The sequence below is a fragment of the Ovis canadensis genome, chromosome X (genome assembly GCF_042477335.2).
Source record: "Ovis canadensis isolate MfBH-ARS-UI-01 breed Bighorn chromosome X, ARS-UI_OviCan_v2, whole genome shotgun sequence".
Lineage (NCBI taxonomy): Eukaryota > Metazoa > Chordata > Mammalia > Artiodactyla > Bovidae > Ovis > Ovis canadensis.
Window position 1 is genome coordinate 66,927,892 of NC_091727.1, and position 13,294 is coordinate 66,941,185.

Below are 13,294 nucleotides of genomic sequence, written 5' to 3' on the forward strand. Positions count from 1 at the left end.
GCCCCTTCTGGCTCCATCTCTCTGCTCCAGCCCTGCGTTGCTCCAGGTAGCCTGGTCTTTGAAAGGAGAACAAGGGGTTGGGGACAGTTGGGAAATGGGAGGCTGTTGTGGTAAGCAGGGGCTAACTGGGAAGTCAGAGTTAGAGGGAGGTAGGGGGGTTGAACTTCTTTGGACCCAGGCTGCCAAGCTCCTCTGTCGAAGTGGCAGTAGGTGGTTGTTCAGAGAATCACTGAGCCTTTATTGAGCACTGTCCTCCAAAGCAAATGTTCACTGCCCTGATGTCAAGAAATAAGGAAACTGAGTCCCTGAGAATGGCAGGGACTTACCAAGGGCATGCAGCATATCAAGTGGAAGAATCAGGTCTCCTGACTCCCAGTCCAGAGTTTTCTACCCAGACTCCTGCAGTCTGCTGTGATCTGGGGAGGACACGTATAGGTGATAAGTGTCTAGTCGAGAAGGAGATCTAGTTCCTGCCTTCAGGGAGCTTCCAGTCTTGATGTGGAGCCTGGATGCCTCCACAAGTCATGTTTTGGGGCTGAATCTCAAATGATGAGCCTGGAGAAGAAGGGCAGAGGAGAGCTAGACACCTGGGAAGGCTGAGGGGGAAGGCTGGGCACTACCAGATCAAAATGGACTGTGATATGGAGTGTGAGTGAAGCAGGCAACCCTGGAGGAACTGCTAGAACATGATGGAAGAGATGAGCGGGGAGAGGCTACCAGTCACGGAGGTCTGCATGCCAGGCTTAAGAGGTTCGGCCAGCAACTGTGGGTGGTGAGGGACCAAGGACTGTCTGAACCAGAGAGGAGCATGTGTGGAGACCCTAGGCTTGACAAAAAGAGATGTGGTTGCTGTGATGGAGGGATTGGAGGAAGCAAGAATTGAGATGGGCAAATCAAGGAAGAGTTCTGTGCAATATAGTCCAAGGTGACACAGCTTTGACTGGGTGGAACAAAAAGAGGGGAGAGCTGGGAGGACAAATGGATGTGACCTGGCCCTGACCCTTTTTTTTGTGTGTTGACAGCTCCTGATGGAGATAAAGGACTTCAGCCTTCTAGCCCCTCTCTTTGACCCAGGCCGGCCAGCTCCATTTCTCTGCCTCTTGGTCACCTGGGGTGCATCTCCCTCTTGAACTAGAAGCCCAGAAGTGGGGAACTCACTAGAATGCTGTCTATTTATGCATTTGCAAAATGCTTAATGTCCAAAATTCTTACTGCATTTTTATTTTAAAAAGCGTTTAGGCTCTTTTATAAGCTTTTAGATGGTTTTTATTATATGGGACAATTCCTTGACTGAGGGTGGATATTCCTGTACCTCCATCCTTTACTCTCTTGGATCCCTGGGTCTTATAATGTCTCTTATGAAAACAGGGTTTTGCCATCTAAGCTGATCAGTCTCTAAGTAGGGTTCTGTGTGAGTTCATCTGTTCATCTGCCAGAGGTTATTTTGATTCATGATTGCAAACTTACCAGCATGCTCATGTACTTATCCATGCATGTGAAAATCTGAGGATGTTTTCATTTTGTGTCTAGGTTTGTGTATGTGAGCAAATAATAAACCTTCATTGTAAGGCACTGAAATATAGGTGTTGCCTGTTACCACAGTATAACCTAGAGTACCCTGAGTTTACCATGTTCAAGTCACTTTTCAAAGGGACAATCACTTTTCTCAATAACTGGGATTTCATAACATGGCTCGATAAGGAAATGGTAGAGAGAAGAATGGGCAGGAGATTTACTCATTCAGCAAGTAAGTGCCTACACCCTGCCTGGCATTGACTGCTTCCAGTTGTCCAGAAGGCCACAAATTCAGATGTCCACAGGATCAAGCAGGTTATATAAATGAGTAGAGCAAGCCAGATGGGGTCTGGCCAATAGAGAGTGCATGCTCTACCTAAGGGGGCAGCTGTCACTTGGCCCTAGCCAACTGTTGCCATGCAGGAATGCAGACTCATTGTGCCACATCTCTTGATTTTTAAAGATAAGATGAAACTCTAGATTTCTATGCAAAATATCTCAATTTTGAAATGCTGGCTCTGGTTTCCTCTAAACTCTTTAAATGGGCCAAACAAAAACTTCCAAGCAGGCCAACTTTGGCCAATAGAATGCTGGTTTGATTCTAGTCCAATACGTATTTTACAGTGGGGAGAAACTAAAGCCAATCTGGACAAGAAGACTCAAAGAGGGGAAATTAATTAGATCTGGGACCTATTTTGAAGGACCCAAGAGATACAAAGAAGAATCATTATCATTTGGTTAGTCTGTGTTCACTGAACACTAAGCTCATATAACCTCACAGTAGTTCTGTAAGCTCAGCATTATTATTACCCTTTTACACATCAGGAAATGTACTCAAAGAGGAAAAGTAACTTGCACAAGTGCTTGAAGGGAAATTTTAAGGCAAAGGTGGTTGGTGAGGGGGAGACTCCTTTCTCTTTGATTTGCCTTAAATTAGCTAATAAGTTTAGTTTTCTTTTTCTTTTTTTTCTTTTTTCTTTTTTTTTTTTTTTGCAAAATGTCCAGTGAGAGGTTCGAAACTTGAAGCGGCAGACACCCAGCTAGGAGGGTCTTTCAAAAACCATCCCTTTATTTTGTACTCAAAGTAACATTCTGTGGTAATCAATCAAATCTTACTTTCACCTGTTTCTCAGTCCTCTGCTGATGTTCAAGATCCTGCCCACCCACCCTCACCATGCCCCCACACGTGTTGAGCTATACCTTTCTTTTTAAAGTCTCTGAATGGCATAGTATAGGCATCTTAGGATATTGTTGTACATGTTAGACATCAAACATCTTTTGTGAACTATCCTTTGGTCACTACTCCAGTTCACGCGTTTAAAATATCACTTTACATAACAGTGTGAGTTAGCTCTTGACTCTGATATGTTGTATGACAGCATTGATTAGGTCTGAGGATATCCATCGCACCAGAGCATCTGCAGAGTGGATTAGTCTCAACCAGTGCTACGCAGGTAAATGATTAACAACAGGGGCTGGGGGAAGAAGGAGGGTCGCATGAACCGCCCTGTGTTGTAGCATTTGCCAATTTCAAGCTACCAACGAGATGTCCTTTGATGCAGAGTTGGGAAGAGATGGATTTCCATCATTCAATTACAATAAATATACATAATCTCAAGAGCACAGATAATAGTAAAACGTAGGAAAGTAATTAGAAATCGATGACTTTTGATCATGTAGCATGTTCATTTTCAATATAACGCATATGTAATACATTTGTTACTTTATACATTTTGGAGAAGGCGATGGCACCCCACTCCAGTACTCTTGCCTGGGAAATCCCATGGACGGAGGCGCCTGGTGGGCTGCAGTCCATGGGGTCACGAAGAGTCGGACACAACTGAGCGACTTGACTTTCCCTTTTCACTTTCATGCATTGGAGAAGGAAATGGCAACCCGCTCCAGCGTTCTTGCCTGGAGAATCCCAGGGACGGGGGAGCCTGGTGGGCTGCCGTCTATGGGGTCGCACAGAGTCGGACACGGCTGAAGCGACTCAGCAGCTTAGCAGTACATTTAGTTTTAAAAACAGCTGTGTTTAACAGCTGGCTCACGAAATTCCTGACAATGTGATACTCGCCTTTTATGTTCCAGTAAGAGTCCTCTCCAGCACTCTACTGCTTTCAGCTCTTGCCCAGAAAGGCATCTCTTTCAACTTAGGTCACACTAACACTGCAGGGCTGCTGCCACTGGTTTCTGACCAAGAACAGCCTAAAGTGTGGGGAAAGTACTCGTTATTGATTTTTAAAAATCGAATGATCTGGAACAAATATTGAGCAAAATGAGTTGTCAGCATTGTTTATGAGCAAACATGCCTTGTCTGGTAAAGGCCAGAATAAGCAAGACTCATGCAGGGATGTTGTTAACAGATTTCTTAAAGGTTAAAGGGATGGGGCAACTGATGTTCCCTGGCCATGGGATCTGTGTCTCTCATCAAGAGACAGACATTCACTACCCTCCCTCGTCTTTCTCAGACGAATGCTGCATAATCTACACAAACTTCTCCACCTTGCCTTTTTTCACTTAAAAATATGCCCTTTGTCGTTGAATACAGGCACCATGTTACACAGCAGATCTCCAGAACATACTCATCTTGTACAACCCTAACTTTATATTCGCTGAACAACTACTCTCCATAGCCCCCTTCTCCCATCCCCTGGAAACCACCATCCTATTGTCTGCTTCTGTACACTTGACTATTTTCGAGGCTTCGTGTAAGATGTATTGTGGGCTTCCCAGGTGGCACAGTTTTAAAGAATCCGCCTGCCAATGCAGGAGACACAAGAGACACATGTTCCATCGCTGGGTTGGGGAGATCCCCTGGAGAAGGGAATGCCAACCCACTCCAGTATTCTTGCCTGGAAAATCCTATGGACAGAGAAGCCTCTCAGGCTACAGTCTAGGAGGCTGCTGAATCAGACAAGACTGTGACTAAGCATGTATGCAATCTTACTATTAGAAGTATATCTACAGTGAATAGACTTGTGACATCATCTCATGCAGTTTTTATCAGTTTGTCTTTGAGTTTGATCCTGAGATATACTATTGAAGTAATAATCTTGCTCATTACTGCCAAATTCTCCTGCAGAAATGCCGTACCTTTTGCCTTTTCTTCATCAGTATGAGTGCCAATTTCCCCAAGTTTCATCAGTACTCTTGCCAGAGTTTTGAATTTTGCCAATCAGATAGCAGATAAATGATATATCAATGTATGTTTTAACTTACAGTTCCCTTAATGTGGACAAGTTTGCATGTCTTTTTCATATGGTTAAAACCCACTCGTTTTTTTCTTCCTTCTGTACTATTAATTGTCATTTGGGGCCCAATTTCTATAAGGTTTTTGACTTTTTATTCTTTTCAAAAAAGGTTTGCAACCCTATGGACTGTAGCCTGCCAGGTTTTCCTGTCTGTGGGATTCCCTAGGCAAGAATACTGGAGTGGGTTGCCATGCCCTCCTCCAGGGGATCTTCCTGACCAAGAGATTAAACCCACATCTCTTATGTCTCCTGCATTAGCTGGTGGGTTCTTTACCACTAGCACCTCCCGGAAGCCCTCTTTGTATCTTAGGGATATGCTACAATCTTGCCCTTTTTGTCTCTGATAGAAGTCGAAAACATTTTTCCCAGTTGTTATGCACTTTTTCTTTTTTTTTTTTTTTTTGCTGAGTTTATGGTATCTTTAGGGAAATTTTGCCATGAAGATGTAGTTAATGCTTAATAGCCAAATTTATCCATATTTTGCCTTATTTCTTCTGTATTTTCATCCATAGGTGGATTTTCCTCATTCTTAATGTATAGAGGATTTTTTTTGGTAGTACTGAAATAACTTTGAATTTTATGTTCTAAACTCTGTTCCATTTGGAGTGTATCCTCATATACAGTGGAAGAAAGATGCAGTTATGCAAACATCACCTGTTAAAAAGTGCATCTTGGGAGTGACTTCGTGAAGATGGCAGGGTGGGAAACTGCAGGCTCTCCTCCCCCCCACAGAGATATTGAGTTACCAACAATGTATGTATGGAATAGAATAACTCTGTGAGAATGCTAGACACTAGTTCAGAAGCTATAGCACTCAGGACATTGTAAACCATAGAAAGCGGTAGGAATTTTCACTGTGTTTGGTGACCTGCTTGATTTCCTTTCCTTATGCTGCATGGAGTGGAGTAACCAGAAGGAAATGCCCCATATGGGGGCCTCAGTATGGGGAGGAAACAAAAAAAGTGGACTGTGTGCCCGATGTCTGGCTTGTTCAGGGGCTTCCTGAGAGACTGATTCCTGTCTTGCCTGACTCAGAGCACAGAGGGGACTGGTGCTATTAAGAGAATTTGGAAGTTGCTGAAAACAGAGGCCAGTAGCACATTAGAGCTACAACTCCATAGGCAAACTCCAGGGGGAGCAGGAGATGCGAAAAGGTTTGGAAGACCCTAGAACCTCTAGCTGGGCTGATTGGCAATGGCCTTCCCATGTACAAAGTCAGTATGTAAAGGCGGGGAGAGGTGAAATGCCCGAATTCCAGCAAAACGTTACAAGACATACAAAGGAAAAGACAAACATGGCCCAATCAAAGGAATAAAATAAAACTCCAGAAACCAACCCTAATGAAACTCAGATCTATAAGCTGTCAAAGAAAGAATTTTAACTGACTGGCATAGAGATACTCAAAGAGCTAAAAGAAAACACACATAAACAACTAAACAATAATCATGTAAAGGATGCCTGAACAAAATGAAAATAGCAATAAAAACAGAAACTACAAAAAGGAACCAACTAGAAATTCTTGGGGGTGAAAAATACAATAATTGAACTGAAAATTTTGTAAGAGCAATTCAACAGCAGACTTGAGTAGAGAGAAGAAAGAATCAATGAAATTGAAGACAATTCATCGGAAATCATTGAGTCAGAGGAAGAAATAGAAAAAAAAAAGAATGAAGACAAGTGAAAAAAGTGAGGAAAGCCTATGGGGAGCTATCAAAAAGATTGTTATAAACACGATGGGATTCCAAGAAGAAGAGAGAGACAGGGATATAAACACAAGGACTGGAGACCAATCCCAGGGCAAGGATTTCTGCTGACTGCAGGGAGATGGCCCAGGTGGATGGGGTGGGGAATACATTTGGAGGATCTCTGGGCAGCCATGGAGGCAGGGTGCTACTGTTGAATTATGTGCAGGGGGTGGAGCCATCACTGTGTGGTCCCCACACACTGGAACCAGCAGCTGACCAATAGAGAAAGACCACAGAGAGAGTGGCCCTTTGAGTGCCTGATGCACCAAGCAATAGAGAAGGACCCTAGCCAGGGGGGTCCTTTGAATGCCTGCTGTGCCAAGCAATAGAGAAGGACAAGCCAGGGAGGCACTTTGAGTGTCAGTTGCCAGAAGCTAGAAAAGGATTATAATAGCACCATATCTTCTGTGCCCATGGCCACTGGCTTCACTACACACCTGATGCCACTGGGATCTTCACTATCCAAGCAGCCATACTGCCTCCATGCTCAGTTCTCATGGGGCAGAGACGCCAGAAGCAAGGAAAAAAGCCTAATAGCACCATATCACCTGAGCCCATGATGGCTGGCTTCTCTGAACACCTAGTGCTGCCAAGGTCCCTGCAGTCCAAGTAGCCATGCCTCCTCCACACCTGGTCCTCACTGGGGCAGACCCAAGTCCTCCAGGGCAGCCTCAGGAGCAAACTCCTGTGGATGACCCACATGTAGAGGTGGGGATAAAACCACAGTTGAGCTCCAGGGGTGGAATAGTTAAGTAAGAGGAATGAAAATCTTTTTGCCAGCTGTACAATCTGCAGTTTAAATCCATATGATCAACTAGGTAAACTTTGTGTCTATGCAATGTATAAAAGGAAGCTGCATGTTTCCACAAAAGAAAATGCCCTAATTCTGACAGCTGTGGACACTGGAGTCAAGAATACACAGGAGTAGGGCCAGATTAGAGTCTGAGCTATCCCCACAGCAGGTCCAGAGACCAGCAGCCCCCAGTATTGGAGGGCTTCCTAGGGAGGTGGAGGTGGGCTGTGGCTCACAGCAGGGAAAGGACACTGACAGCTAAGACCTGAGAAAAACATTTGTAATTATTTTTATATTTTTTAAAATATAAATCTATTTATTTTATTTGGAGGTTAATTACTTTACAACATTGTATTGGTTTTGCCATACGTCAACATGAATCTGCCACAGGTATACACGTGTTCCCCATCCTGAACCCCCCTCCCTCCTCCCTCCCCGTGCCATCCCTCTGGGTCATCTCAGTGCACCAGCCCCAAGCATCTAGTATCATGCATTGAACCTGGACTGGCAATTCGTTTCATATACAATATTATACATGTTTCATTCTATAATTTGTTTTGGATTTTCTTCCTCTGTTGCTGTGGTTGTGTTATTATTAACTCTATCTAAGATTTTAGAACTTTTTAAGTCACACTTTTTATTTCCTTTATGTACTTCTAAAGTTGGCTTTCTGTGGTTCTGTGGTCTTTTTTTGTTGTTTTGTTTTGTTTTGAGTTTTGTTCTTTTCTTCTTGTAGTCATTCTTTGATATGTAAATTTTTATATGCTTCTATTTAACTTTGCTTCTCTGTTTCTTTTCTTCTTTTTTTCACCATGTTTGTCAATTTGTTTTGTTTTGTTTGCTTTATTCCTCAGTTGGCATTCTACTTCGGTCTTGTTTTGTGTTTTAGTTAGTTTTGTTTGTAATTTGTTGTATCATTTTGGTTTCCTTTGCTTGCCAGATGACTCCTTGTACTTTGTTTTCTTTAGATTGTTTTGGTTTTATGTGTGTGTGTATTTCTTCGTTTTTGTTTCTGTTTGAATGATTTTGCATTTGCCGTTGGTAAAAGGTTCATTTTTGTTTCTTGTTTTTTGTTTAGTTTTGTTTTGTTTGATTGTTTTAATACCCTTTATTGCCATAACAAATGGCTTGTGGAAACTTAGTTCCTCAACCAGAGATGGGGCTTGAGCTTCTGAGGTTGTAGTGCTGAGTCTAGGACACTAAATTGCCAGAGGATTCCTGACCGAGGGAGTGTTAATTAAAAAGAATTCCCAAGAAAGACTCCAACTGTATTGAAGACCTGGCACCACCCAATAGCTGGCAGCACCTAGCACAGGATACCTCAACCAAACAACAAGCAAGACAAGAACACAAATCCAGTTATCAGCAGATAGGACTCCCACAGACATCCCAAAACACACCAACTCACACAGCCCTGACCAAAAGAGGAAAAAGCTCACCTCCTCCCACCAGAACTCAGGCACAATGCCTTCCAAACAAAAGAGCCTGAACAAGCCACTGTACCAACCTCAACCAACCAGGGCAGAGACCAAAAGTAAGAGAGACTAAGACCCTAGAACCTGGCAAAGTGCTCAGTTGCTGCATAGTGTCTGATTCAGCAGCCTCCTAGACTGTAGCCTGAGAGGCTTCTCTGTCCATAGGATTTTCCAGGCAAGAATACTGGAGTGGGTTGGCATTCCCTTCTCCAGGGGATCTCCCCAACCCAGCGATGGAACATGTGTCTCTTGTGTCTCCTGCATTGGCAGGCGGATTCTTTAAAACTGTGCCACCTGGGAAGCCCACAATACATCTTACACGAAGCCTCGAAAATAGTCAAGTGTACAGAAGCAGACAATAGGATGGTGGTTTCCAGGGGATGGGAGAAGGGGGCTATGGAGAGTAGTTGTTCAGCGAATATAAAGTTAGGGTTGTACAAGATGAGTATGTTCTGGAGATCTGCTGTGTAACATGGTGCCTGTATTCAACGACAAAGGGCATATTTTTAAGTGAAAAAAGGCAAGGTGGAGAAGTTTGTGTAGATTATGCAGCATTCGTCTGAGAAAGACGAGGGAGGGTAGTGAATGTCTGTCTCTTGATGAGAGACACAGATCCCATGGCCAGGGAACATCAGTTGCCCCATCCCTTTAACCTTTAAGAAATCTGTTAACAACATCCCTGCATGAGTCTTGCTTATTCTGGCCTTTACCAGACAAGGCATGTTTGCTCATAAACAATGCTGACAACTCATTTTGCTCAATATTTGTTCCAGATCATTCGATTTTTAAAAATCAATAACGAGTACTTTCCCCACACTTTAGGCTGTTCTTGGTCAGAAACCAGTGGCAGCAGCCCTGCAGTGTTAGTGTGACCTAAGTTGAAAGAGATGCCTTTCTGGGCAAGAGCTGAAAGCAGTAGAGTGCTGGAGAGGACTCTTACTGGAACATAAAAGGCGAGTATCACATTGTCAGGAATTTCGTGAGCCAGCTGTTAAACACAGCTGTTTTTAAAACTAAATGTACTGCTAAGCTGCTGAGTCGCTTCAGCCGTGTCCGACTCTGTGCGACCCCATAGACGGCAGCCCACCAGGCTCCCCCGTCCCTGGGATTCTCCAGGCAAGAACGCTGGAGCGGGTTGCCATTTCCTTCTCCAATGCATGAAAGTGAAAAGGGAAAGTCAAGTCGCTCAGTTGTGTCCGACTCTTCGTGACCCCATGGACTGCAGCCCACCAGGCGCCTCCGTCCATGGGATTTCCCAGGCAAGAGTACTGGAGTGGGGTGCCATCGCCTTCTCCAAAATGTATAAAGTAACAAATGTATTACATATGCGTTATATTGAAAATGAACATGCTACATGATCAAAAGTCATCGATTTCTAATTACTTTCCTACGTTTTACTATTATCTGTGCTCTTGAGATTATGTATATTTATTGTAATTGAATGATGGAAATCCATCTCTTCCCAACTCTGCATCAAAGGACATCTCGTTGGTAGCTTGAAATTGGCAAATGCTACAACACAGGGCGGTTCATGCGACCCTCCTTCTTCCCCCAGCCCCTGTTGTTAATCATTTACCTGCGTAGCACTGGTTGAGACTAATCCACTCTGCAGATGCTCTGGTGCGATGGATATCCTCAGACCTAATCAATGCTGTCATACAACATATCAGAGTCAAGAGCTAACTCACACTGTTATGTAAAGTGATATTTTAAACGCGTGAACTGGAGTAGTGACCAAAGGATAGTTCACAAAAGATGTTTGATGTCTAACATGTACAACAATATCCTAAGATGCCTATACTATGCCATTCAGAGACTTTAAAAAGAAAGGTATAGCTCAACACGTGTGGGGGCATGGTGAGGGTGGGTGGGCAGGATCTTGAACATCAGCAGAGGACTGAGAAACAGGTGAAAGTAAGATTTGATTGATTACCACAGAATGTTACTTTGAGTACAAAATAAAGGGATGGTTTTTGAAAGACCCTCCTAGCTGGGTGTCTGCCGCTTCAAGTTTCGAACCTCTCACTGGACATTTTGCAAAAAAAAAAAAAAGAAAAAAGAAAAAAAAGAAAAAGAAAACTAAACTTATTAGCTAATTTAAGGCAAATCAAAGAGAAAGGAGTCTCCCCCTCACCAACCACCTTTGCCTTAAAATTTCCCTTCAAGCACTTGTGCAAGTTACTTTTCCTCTTTGAGTACATTTCCTGATGTGTAAAAGGGTAATAATAATGCTGAGCTTACAGAACTACTGTGAGGTTATATGAGCTTAGTGTTCAGTGAACACAGACTAACCAAATGATAATGATTCTTCTTTGTATCTCTTGGGTCCTTCAAAATAGGTCCCAGATCTAATTAATTTCCCCTCTTTGAGTCTTCTTGTCCAGATTGGCTTTAGTTTCTCCCCACTGTAAAATACGTATTGGACTAGAATCAAACCAGCATTCTATTGGCCAAAGTTGGCCTGCTTGGAAGTTTTTGTTTGGCCCATTTAAAGAGTTTAGAGGAAACCAGAGCCAGCATTTCAAAATTGAGATATTTTGCATAGAAATCTAGAGTTTCATCTTATCTTTAAAAATCAAGAGATGTGGCACAATGAGTCTGCATTCCTGCATGGCAACAGTTGGCTAGGGCCAAGTGACAGCTGCCCCCTTAGGTAGAGCATGCACTCTCTATTGGCCAGACCCCATCTGGCTTGCTCTACTCATTTATATAACCTGCTTGATCCTGTGGACATCTGAATTTGTGGCCTTCTGGACAACTGGAAGCAGTCAATGCCAGGCAGGGTGTAGGCACTTACTTGCTGAATGAGTAAATCTCCTGCCCATTCTTCTCTCTACCATTTCCTTATCGAGCCATGTTATGAAATCCCAGTTATTGAGAAAAGTGATTGTCCCTTTGAAAAGTGACTTGAACATGGTAAACTCAGGGTACTCTAGGTTATACTGTGGTAACAGGCAACACCTATATTTCAGTGCCTTACAATGAAGGTTTATTATTTGCTCACATACACAAACCTAGACACAAAATGAAAACATCCTCAGATTTTCACATGCATGGATAAGTACATGAGCATGCTGGTAAGTTTGCAATCATGAATCAAAATAACCTCTGGCAGATGAACAGATGAACTCACACAGAACCCTACTTAGAGACTGATCAGCTTAGATGGCAAAACCCTGTTTTCATAAGAGACATTATAAGACCCAGGGATCCAAGAGAGTAAAGGATGGAGGTACAGGAATATCCACCCTCAGTCAAGGAATTGTCCCATATAATAAAAACCATCTAAAAGCTTATAAAAGAGCCTAAACGCTTTTTAAAATAAAAATGCAGTAAGAATTTTGGACATTAAGCATTTTGCAAATGCATAAATAGACAGCATTCTAGTGAGTTCCCCACTTCTGGGCTTCTAGTTCAAGAGGGAGATGCACCCCAGGTGACCAAGAGGCAGAGAAATGGAGCTGGCCGGCCTGGGTCAAAGAGAGGGGCTAGAAGGCTGAAGTCCTTTATCTCCATCAGGAGCTGTCAACACACAAAAAAAAGGGTCAGGGCCAGGTCACATCCATTTGTCCTCCCAGCTCTCCCCTCTTTTTGTTCCACCCAGTCAAAGCTGTGTCACCTTGGACTATATTGCACAGAACTCTTCCTTGATTTGCCCATCTCAATTCTTGCTTCCTCCAATCCCTCCATCACAGCAACCACATCTCTTTTTGTCAAGCCTAGGGTCTCCACACATGCTCCTCTCTGGTTCAGACAGTCCTTGGTCCCTCACCACCCACAGTTGCTGGCCGAACCTCTTAAGCCTGGCATGCAGACCTCCGTGACTGGTAGCCTCTCCCCGCTCATCTCTTCCATCATGTTCTAGCAGTTCCTCCAGGGTTGCCTGCTTCACTCACACTCCATATCACAGTCCATTTTGATCTGGTAGTGCCCAGCCTTCCCCCTCAGCCTTCCCAGGTGTCTAGCTCTCCTCTGCCCTTCTTCTCCAGGCTCATCATTTGAGATTCAGCCCCAAAACATGACTTGTGGAGGCATCCAGGCTCCACATCAAGACTGGAAGCTCCCTGAAGGCAGGAACTAGATCTCCTTCTCGACTAGACACTTATCACCTATACGTGTCCTCCCCAGATCACAGCAGACTGCAGGAGTCTGGGTAGAAAACTCTGGACTGGGAGTCAGGAGACCTGATTCTTCCACTTGATATGCTGCATGCCCTTGGTAAGTCCCTGCCATTCTCAGGGACTCAGTTTCCTTATTTCTTGACATCAGGGCAGTGAACATTTGCTTTGGAGGACAGTGCTCAATAAAGGCTCAGTGATTCTCTGAACAACCACCTACTGCCACTTCGACAGAGGAGCTTGGCAGCCTGGGTCCAAAGAAGTTCAACCCCCCTACCTCCCTCTAACTCTGACTTCCCAGTTAGCCCCTGCTTACCACAACAGCCTCCCATTTCCCAACTGTCCCCAACCCCTTGTTCTCCTTTCAAAGACCAGGCTACCTGGAGCAACGCAG